General features: G+C 43.8%; 1 protein-coding gene across 2 annotated transcripts in view; it reads left to right on the forward strand.

Moving 5' to 3' along the window:
• The window catches only part of LOC123104337 (uncharacterized protein At2g33490), a 6,918-nt gene extending 6,638 nt beyond the window's left edge, over positions 1-280 (forward strand). For both annotated transcript variants that reach the window (XM_044526162.1, XM_044526163.1), the window contains one exon: positions 54-280. The gene's annotated coding sequence lies outside the window, so the exon portion shown is untranslated. The remainder of the gene's footprint in view (positions 1-53) is intronic.
• The last annotated feature ends 9,989 nt before the right edge of the window (positions 281-10,269 follow it).

A 10,269-nucleotide genomic window follows, 5' to 3' on the forward strand; every position in this document is an offset into this window, starting at 1 on the left:
ACACGTGATAGCAGTGGCGGATTAACCTCACTCCCTATTCTTTTCCTGTGCAGGATATTTGGTGTTAAGGTGGGATTTTATATGATATATAATATGTCATGCTGATCGAGAGGCTTGGCTACTTTTTCGTGGAAAAACAATGTACATACTAGTATGAGAACTAAACCCATATTGCAAAGTAGCTGGTGGTGGTTGTGTCCCCTATGGTTGAGTGTAGTTGTGCAAATAACGAGTTTGTTGAATAAAATTCTCCATTTTTCAATCTGATAATTTTATGCAAGATTTGTCTGTGTTGTGCCACGGCCTGTTCTCGGGCATCATTTTAGTCATCATGATTGTCAAGGGGTTCCGGAATTTTGTCTCGGTGAAGTCATTTTCAAGGGAAGATATGAATAAATTGTCGCCAACTTGTTCGTGTTGTAGGATTGCTGTAAAGAAACTTGTTTTTCGTAGGGTAGGTAGATGTCCAATGGAACCCTTATATTTGATCTAGCCACATTAAACAAACTTTGCGGAGAGTTCCAGTGAGTTTATATCTTTATTAATCTGGAACATAAAGACCACAGCCAGTGTTATTGCTTTTTCCACGTTCATCTGTTTATGTTTGAAAGGTTGTATTGTCTTTTTTCAACCTACTCAAGCCCAAACCGTTGGGGTCTCGTCTTGGAGTACGAAGGCCCAGTTATGTTCCAATCTATAGCGTGTTTAGGTACAATGGTGAAAAGAAATGGGAGTTTAGTAGAGGATTAGTGCAAACACAGAATTGTCATGATAGCGCACTCTATTTTCTTTTTAATGTGGAACCTGTTTACCAGTGGCTAGAAGTCATTTTCCTTCCCCACCTCAACATTAGAAGCTTTTCAACTCGGATTTCAACACGAATTTACATAATAGAGTTCAAGAAGGATCACAAGATAGATTTAACCTAATTTAATTACAGGCTCTTCATGACCTCGCAGACGGGGGAGGCTTTGGTTTTCCACCTCAACATTAGAAGCTTTTCAACTCGGATTTCAACACGGATTTACATAATAGAGTTCAAGAAGGATCACAAGATAGATTTAACCTAATTTAACTACAGGCTCTTCATGACCTCGCAGACGGGGGAGGCTTTGGCTGCAGCGACTTTTGCTGCCATGTGATTGATGGACGTATGTGCATCCTGAATGTGGGATATATCAACAGTTTTGAACGCCGGTATTAGCGTAGTTTCCATTTCTATGCATCTGGTCATCGATATGCAGTCGAAGCATTTGAGGGCGATGGAGTGGTGGGCGCAACTGACGGCTAAATGAACCTTGTGATGCGTGTCATCCTCGACCCACTCGAAGAAGTCCCACGCTCTCTCCGACAGCTCTCTCTCGGCGTGGTCCTCTTTGGTCTCGCTGGAGGAAGGCCCACGGAGAGGGCACGACCATCAACATGGTAATGAGGGAAGAGAGGGTGCGGGGTGGCGGCCGACGAAGGGGGCCGATGGGGGTGCTAGCGAGGGGATGGGAGAAGAGGTTGGATGTGGTGGCGCCGGTGAAGGGGACCAATGGGGGTTTATATACGCTTCGAGGGGACTTGATTTTTAGTCTCATATTAGGTAATCCTAGTAGTTTCTTAGGCATGGGAAGTTGATTTTTAGTCCAAGCCCATATCTGATGTGTGGTGCATCAAACAGGCTGAGCTTCAGCATCATGGCTACTTTTTCTTTTTCGAGGGGAGCGTGGTTTGTGTTGGGCCTGGTATAACTATGCATGTCCTGATGCCTCCAGACACCCCTCCGCCCGGCACGAGGCGTGAGGCGCCTCCTCCCTTTCCTTCTACCTTGTCTTGGCCCTTCTCTCTTGGTGGAGTTGCTGCAATGGAGGTGTGGTGGATGTAGATGAGACTTATGGAGGATGGAGATGGCTTCCTGCAGCGGCTAGGGTTGGAGATCTTCATATAGGAGGCCTCCTTGGATTTCCTCCGTTGATCTAGCTTCCTCCCTTTCATCCAAGAGCTCTAGAGGAGCCAAATCCACATCTAATACAACACATTGGTCATCAAGGATCCCGTAGGGGAAAACGGGGACAAAATCGATGAAAAATCTGAAAAGTTTTGGTCAATTTTGTGGCTCTCTGGAGCTCATACGAGCATCCATACGAGCGACTATGCTCGTATGGAAGGCTTCGTTCTCTCTGGACTTCAGGAGCTGTTTCGTATTTTGGTCACCATTTCTTCATACGAACTCCGATTTTGATGCTCTTGGGCTTGTTGAATTGCTAGCAAAAAGCCCGATGCGTCAGAGGTCTTGGATCAAACTCTCCAAAGGGCCTTGATCTGGTGCCTGGAACTTCTCTGGTTTGACCCCCAACTTGGTTCTTTTGATGTCCCAAGTCCATGAACATGTCAACACACCTACAAAGACCACAAAACAAAGAAAAACTAACAAAAACTAAATAAAAATAAAAGGTGTGCAACAAACTTGGTAAATACCAAGAACTATGCATTGAGGATATGCATAAGTGCTAGATGGATATGATATGAGGGAGTGCATAAAATCCACTCATCAACACCCCCAAACTTAAGCTTGCCCGTCCTCGAGCAAAAAAGTTGATAAACCAAAGTCATCCATCTAGCTCATCAATAACATTATTTCCCATAGGCGTATCCTTGTCTTCTCTGCAAGCTACAAGCAAGATAGATCAATACCATTGTTGCATTCAGCGCATTGGCTCCTCCTGTTCCACCACCACATCATCTACGTCTTCCTCATGAAGGCCCGATTCACTTATCAAAGCTTCCAAGTCCGATGCACCTCTAGAGCTTGAAGCTTTTTGTCGCCATGTTGAAAGTGCAACTATCCCTAGGTGGTTTTGGTAATTCCTAACAACATATAGCTCATTGAGCTAATGCTATTCCAAGATTAATATTTCAGGAAAAGCTCAATGAATGGCATGGCATGGATGAGGAAAGTGGACCCCTCAAAATACTAAGGACAAAAAGATTGGCTCAAGCTCAAAGCTCAAGACTCTACATTTTATATTTTAGTGATTCAAGATCACATTGAGCCTATAGGAAAAGCCAATACTATCAAGGAGGGACGAGGTGTTGCTTGATGATGTTCTTGCTTTATAATGCTTAGTGATATGCTCCAAAACCCTCAACTACCTTCCCACATCCACATATGACCTAAACCAAAAGTCAAACTCGGCCCTACAGATTCTTTCTATCCGGCGCCACCAAGTTCAGATGTCATAGCCACTGCCACAAACCCTAGGCAAATCGGTCTCACCGTTAGGGATCTCGGTCACACCGATATGGGGTTGTAATCTCTCTGTTTCCTTTGTAACGTTTCGGTCCTACCGAGATGAGCGATCGGTCCCACCGAGATTGCAATGTAAACTCTCTGTTTCCCTTTTGTAACATTTCGGTCCCACTGAAATGAGCAAATCGGTCCCATCGAGTTTACCTGACCAACTCTCTGGTTAGCTTATTACCAAAATTGGTCCCACCGAGTATGTGTAATCGGTCACATCGAGATTACGTTATGCCCTAACCCTAACCATATCGGTCCTACCGAGTTGCATCTCAGTCCCACCGAAAATCCTAATGGTCACTAGGTTTGCTAAATCGGTCCGACCGAGTTTCTCAATTCGGTCTCATCGAGATTGGTAAATTGTCTGTAACAGTTAGTTTTTGTGTGGAGGCTATATATACCCCTCCACCCACTCTTCATTTGTGGAGAGAGCCATCAGAACATACCTACACTTCCAATACACATTTTTCTGAGAGAGAACCACCTACTCATGTGTTGAGACCAAGATATTCCATTCCCACTATATGAATCTTGATCTCTAGCCTTCCCCAAGTTGCTTTCCACTCAAATCTTCTTTCCACCAAATTCATATCCTGTGAGAGAGAGTTGAGTGTTGGGGAGACTATCATTTGAAGCACAAGAGCAAGGAGTTCATCATCAACACACCATTTGTTACTTCTTGGAGAGTGGTGTCTCCTAGATTGACTAGGTGTCACTTGGGAGCCTCCGACAAAGATTGTGGAGTTGAACCAAGGAGTTTGTAAGGGCAAGGAGATCGCCTACTTCGTGAAAATCTACCGCTAGTGAGGCAAGTCCTTCGTGGGCGATGGCCATGATGGGATAGACAAGGTTGCTTCTTCATGGACCCTTCGTGGGTGGAGCCCTCTGTGGACTCGCGCAACCGTTACCCTCCGTGGGTTGAAGTCTCCATCAACGTGGATGTATGATAGCACCACCTATCGGAACCACGACAAAAACATCTGTGTCTCCAATTGCGTTTGAATTCTCCAAACCCTTCCCTTTACATTCTTGCAAGTTGCATGCTTTACTTTCCGCTGCTCATAGACTCTTTGCATGCTTGCTTGAATTGTGTTAAGATTGCTTGACTTGTGCTAAGATAGCTAAAATCTGCCAAAGACTAAAATTGGGAAAAGGATAGATTTTTAATTGGTCAAGTAGTCTAATCACCCCCCTCTAGACATACTTTCGATCCTACAAGTGGTATCAGAGCTTTGGTTTCCATTTGCTTTGATCTCCATAGCTTTTGGTGGTCATAGCCTTGGTTTCACAACCTAGGAGAGTATGGTGTCTAGCGAGGGAAATTATCACCGTAGAGGTCCTTACTTTGACGATACTAATTTTGCTAGTTGGAAGCATAAGATGAAAATGCATATTCTTGGACATAACCCCGCCGTTTGGGCTATTGTGTGTGTTGGCTTGCAAGGTGATTTCTTTGATGGGAGAGAACCGAATTGTGAAGCTACCGTGGATGAGTTGAAGATGCTACAATACAATGCTCAAGCTTGTGATATCCTCTTCAACGGATTGTGCCCTGAAGAATTCAACAAAATTAGCCGTCTTGAGAATGCAAAGGAAATTTGGGCTACTTTGATTGATATGCACGAAGGTACCGACTCCGTCAAGGAATCTAAGTTGGATGTGCTTCAAAGTCAACTTGACAAGTTCAAAATGAAGGATGGTGAAGGTGTCACTGAAATGTACTCTAGGCTTGCTCTTATCACAAATGAGATTGCCGGCTTAGGAAGTGAAGAGATGACCGACAAATTCATCATCAAGAAGATCCTAAGAGCCTTGGATGGAAAATACGATACCATATGCACATTGATCCAAATGATGCCAAATTACAAAGATCTCAAGCCAACAGAAGTCATTGGAAGAATTGTTGCTCATGAGATGTCACTCAAGGATAAGGAGGAGCTCCATAACAAGTCAAGTGGTGCTTACAAAGCCTCATGTGAAGCCCCCACATCATCAAGTGAGAAACAAACCTTCAATGAAGAATCGAGCTTAATGGTGAAGAACTTCAACAAGTTCTACAAGAATAGAAGCAAAGAGAGAAGTTCCAAGTCAAGGTCCTACAATGACAAAAGATCTTCTAGTCGAGAGCGAAACTGCTACAATTGTGGAAGACCCGTACACTACTCCAATGAGTGCACGACTCCCCACAAGAGAAGAGAAGATTCTCCCAAAATAAGAAGTAGAAGAGAAGAATCACCATCAAGAGAGAGAAGGAGTAGGGATGATCGATATGAACGAAGACCCTCTCGGAGAAGCAAGGATTCGGAAAGGAAGGACAAGTCATCAAGGAGCTACACAAAACGAAGACATCAAGCTCATGTTGGTGAATGGGTATCCGGCTCCGACTCCGACAATGACTCCGAGAGAAGCTATCACTCCGACTCCGAATATACTCAAGATGAAGGTGTTGCCGGTCTAGCACTTGTGTCAACCAACTCCTACGACATATTTGATTCACCAAATGAAGGAATTGGAAGATGCTTCATGGCTAAAGGCCCAAAGGTATCACACCCCGAGCATGTTGATTTCAATAGTGATGAAGATGACTTGTTAGGTGATGATGATTTACTTGTTGACAACTATTGTGATGAATACTATGATGAAATGAATGAAAATGATAAGGAGAAGATTGAGTCTCTAACTAAAGAACTAAACACTCTTAAGTTAGCTCATGAAACTATCTTAGGAGATCATCGAGAACTTTCAAGGACTCATGATAAATTACGTTTTGAAAAGCTCAATCTTGAGCAAGAGCATGAGTTCTTAAAGGCAATCAATGGTGATCTTCGCAAGAAAAGTTCTTCTTACATTGCCAAGCGTTTACTCTTATCCACTTACATGCCTCAAGTCAAGTCTAGTAACAAGAACAAGAAAGATTCTTCCTCTAGTAGTAACAATAATCATGCTAAATCCAATGTTGTTGCTTCTAGTAGTTCTCTTGATTCCACTAATGATTCTCTTAGCCAAGTTACACTTGAGCAAGAAAATAGCTTATTGAAGGGAATTATAGAGAAATGTGTTTACAAGAGCCTTGCCGTGAGTAAGCAATTCGAGGAAATTGTACGCAAGCAAGGAAGGCACCAGAAGAATCAAAGTATTGGTTTTGAACGAAAGTTTAATGCCAATGGAGTTGAGTGGGAAGAAGATCAATACCCCAGGACGAAGTTTGTTCCTCAACAAGAGAAGTATGATCCTACTTCTTTCAAAGGGACACAAGCTCAAGATGATCTTCCACCACAAGACCACAAGCAAAAAGGCAAGGACAAGCTTCAAGAGGAAATTGATGCATTTGAAGAAGCTCCTAAGGCCTTGGTCAAGTGGGTTCCCAAGACTACATCAAGTTCCACTTCATCAAGTACAACTACAACTCCGAGGATTCCCATCAAGATGGTGTGGATCCCAAAGAAGAAGAACTAGACAGTTCTTGAGGGTGACTCCGCCAACATACTTCACTCTTATCATTTTGGCAAGAACAAGTGCAATCAACTTCCACATCTTGCACTAGTTCAAGGAGTCACAAACCCTCTTGTTGGTAAGACAAGGGACAAGGTAACCTAAAGCTTTCATAGACATCATCTTGTGTGTGCATCACTCTATGTCTATGGATATCCTTGTTTGTTCCTTGTGGGACTAACCCGTGTAGGTATTGAAAATGCGACTCACTCCAAAGGATAGCTCCAAATGATCTACATCAACATAGAGCATCCACATCTTCAACATCTACATGAAGTCATCATCGACAAAACCCAAGGTTAGTTCATCCCTCTTAGGGGGGATCTCACATCTAGGGGGAGCTTTACTCTAACAATTGAGTTAAAGCAACTCTAATGGTGTGAACACAACAATGCTTTATGTAAAAGTGGTAACCCCACTTGTGCTTAAACGATGAGTATGACCTATGATCAAATGTTCTCATTTGACTCCTAAGTCAATATACTCATATATAGATGACCTAGTCATCGCCAATTGCTTGATAGATACTAGAATTGTTTGTGCATGCTTTGCCACATATTTCATTTGTCATTTTATTGTGTGAGCATGTTGGTTGCATAATTTACTCATTCGAGGACATCCACTTGTTGTTTTGATTGATTGATTTCCTTTTCTTTTGGCCAAGTGGATAGAGAAGAATGCCTAAGAACCTTCTCTAGCTATCTATGCTTTTCTCGTCTCAAACTCTATTCATGTTGCATCACAAAATTTAATCAAGTCAGATTCGAACCACTCTGTGTGAGGAGCACTCGGAGTCCCCGATTCGTCATAGACTTAAACTTCCAAAACTTCTTTATGCGTTTCGGTCTGACCGATTCACCCATTTCGGTCATACCGAGATCACTAAGTCGATCTAGGTTTTCAATCTCGGTGCAACCGATTTGAACTTTTCAGTCACACCGAGTTGCAGTAACTGCTTGCAGTTATGCATCTCGGTGCCACCGAGTTGTTCCACTCGGTCACACCGAGAGGGTCGGGCTATATATACCCACGGGTAAATTTTTGGAAATTTTCTCCGAACTCTTTCGCCCGTGCTTAGCCCGCTCTGCCTCCTGGGTCTCCGGATCGTCCTCCTCGTCGCCAGCCGCCTCCTGCCACTGGTCTCCGCCGCCATCAATGGGAATCATCCCCGTTGTTGCCTCCGTAGCGAGTTCATCGCCGAACTAGGGTATGAACTCGATCACTGTGCTATCCTTATCTGATTCCTAGCACATTGTGTTCACCATGTATCTTGCGATGATTGAGATCATTCTATCCATCGAAAACACTCTGTAGTTTAGTCGTGAATTGAGAATTTAGGGTTAGGTTTCCGCCGAAACCATCTCGGACCCACCAAGTTGTGGAACTCGGTACCACCGATTCGGCTCAGGCCATTGCACATGTGATTCTCGGTCCGACCGAGAATTGCAAATCGGTGTGACCGAGTTTAGGACTTTGTGAAACCCTAGCAGTCTCGGTGCCACCGAACTGTGACTCGGTCTGACCGAATTCACTAGTTTAGGTTCCAACAGCTGCTTCGGTATCACCGAGTTTACAAATCGGTTGATCCGAAATGCTTTCTGTGGAAAACTAAAACTAAGTTTTTGACTCATTCTTTTGCAAAAACCTCTGCATTTTGTGATGCTCATCCACTCTATCTCATCTATATCTATTCACAGAGTCCGCTGTCAGTGTTTGCAATATGTCTGATCAAAGTGACAGTCAGAACAAGTCCGAGGAGCAGGTTCACTTGAGTGAGGGCACTAGTCCCTCTAGCAGCTCAGATGATGGTAGTAGGAGCACCCCAAGCAACTTACCCAAAGCTGCCACCAGGGCCGGAAAGAAGAAAACTTCTGAATCTGAGGATGAAGACTATGTGGCAGTTGAGGATGAGGCCACTTCCAAGAAGAAAGTGGTTAAGAAGGAATATAGCACTGCTGCTGCCACTAAGCCTGGTATGAAAACCAAAGTGCCTGCAAAGAGAATTCCCATGTCTAAAGCCAGAGCCTCTACTCAAGTACCTTTGGAATCTGAACCCAAAGAAGCTGCTGCAGAAGGGAAGAAGAGGAAAGAGAGGGTCAAGAAGACTACTGCTAGAGTGCTTGGGAGATCCTCAATCATGAGAGATTCTGAAGAGGAAGAGGAAGAAGATGCTGCACCAGCACCCAAAGCTCAGAAGCTTATGGGTGATGCCATCAGGGCAGGGGCTATTCCATCTAAGCCTAAGACTGCTCCTAAGGCTGCCGCTCCAGCTCCAAAGCCAAAACCAAAGAGGAGCACCAGGAACATCCCTACTGAGGAGAAGAACAAGGCCCCAGTGCCTGAAGCTGAAATGGAAGAAGATGATGATGAGTCACATGTTTTGAGGAAGTTAAAGCCAAAAATTCGAGATCATAATGATGCTCATCCTGTAGCAGAAAACATGAAGATCAGGAAGGATTCAGGGTTGAGGCTATGGAGGGAGTCAGATCCATATGCCACCAGGAGAAGGACTGCTATGGACTACAGGTTCCATACAAAGGAACATCAGGATTTCTATGAGACAGTGATGCTTGACAAGAAACCAATAGTATGTGACATGAGATGGGTCGACTGGGAGTACATCAGGGAGAATGATGAACACTATCCAGGTGTATATGACAGCTTCAAGGCATGTGGAGTTGATGAGTTTGTGGCTCAGAAGCTCACAAAATGGAATGATGAGCTTATCATGCAGATCTACTCCACAGCTCACTTCTACCCAGATGGAAGGATTGTCTGGATGTCTGAAGGTACGAGGTACCAGTCAACAGTTGCAGAATGGGCGAAATTGATCAATGCTCCAAAAGAGAGTGAAGATGACTTGGATGTCTATGCCAACAAGAAGAAGGATCACAACAGCATGGCACACATGTACAAGGAGATCCCAGATGCTGCTCTTGAGACACACAAGTTTGGATCTGTACATTACCTTCTGTCAGGCTTGCCAACTATAAACTAGATCCTCAGGCACACTCTCTTGCCAAAGTCAGGAGATCACAAGATGATCAGAGGCCATGCAATAAACTGTTGGAAATATGCACTAGAGGCAATAATAAATTAGTTATTATTATATCATATTTCATTGTTCATGATAATCGTTTATTATCCATGCTGGAATCGTATTGATAGGAAACTTAGATACATGTGTGGATACATAGACAACACCATGTCCCTAGTAAGCCTCTAGTTGACTAGCTCGTTGATCAATAGATGGTTACAGTTTCCTGACCATGGACATTGAATGTCGTTGATAACGGGATCACATCATTAGGAGAATGATGTGATGGACAAGACCCAATCCTAAGCCTAGCACAAGATCGTGTAGTTCGTATGCTAAAGCTTTTCTAATGTCAAGTATCATTTCCTTAGACCATGATATTGTGCAACTCCCGGATACCGTAGGAGTGCTTTGGGTGTGCCAAACGTCACAACGTAACTGGGTGGCTATAAAG

Source organism: Triticum aestivum, chromosome 5A, assembly GCF_018294505.1.
Source record: "Triticum aestivum cultivar Chinese Spring chromosome 5A, IWGSC CS RefSeq v2.1, whole genome shotgun sequence".
Lineage (NCBI taxonomy): Eukaryota > Viridiplantae > Streptophyta > Magnoliopsida > Poales > Poaceae > Triticum > Triticum aestivum.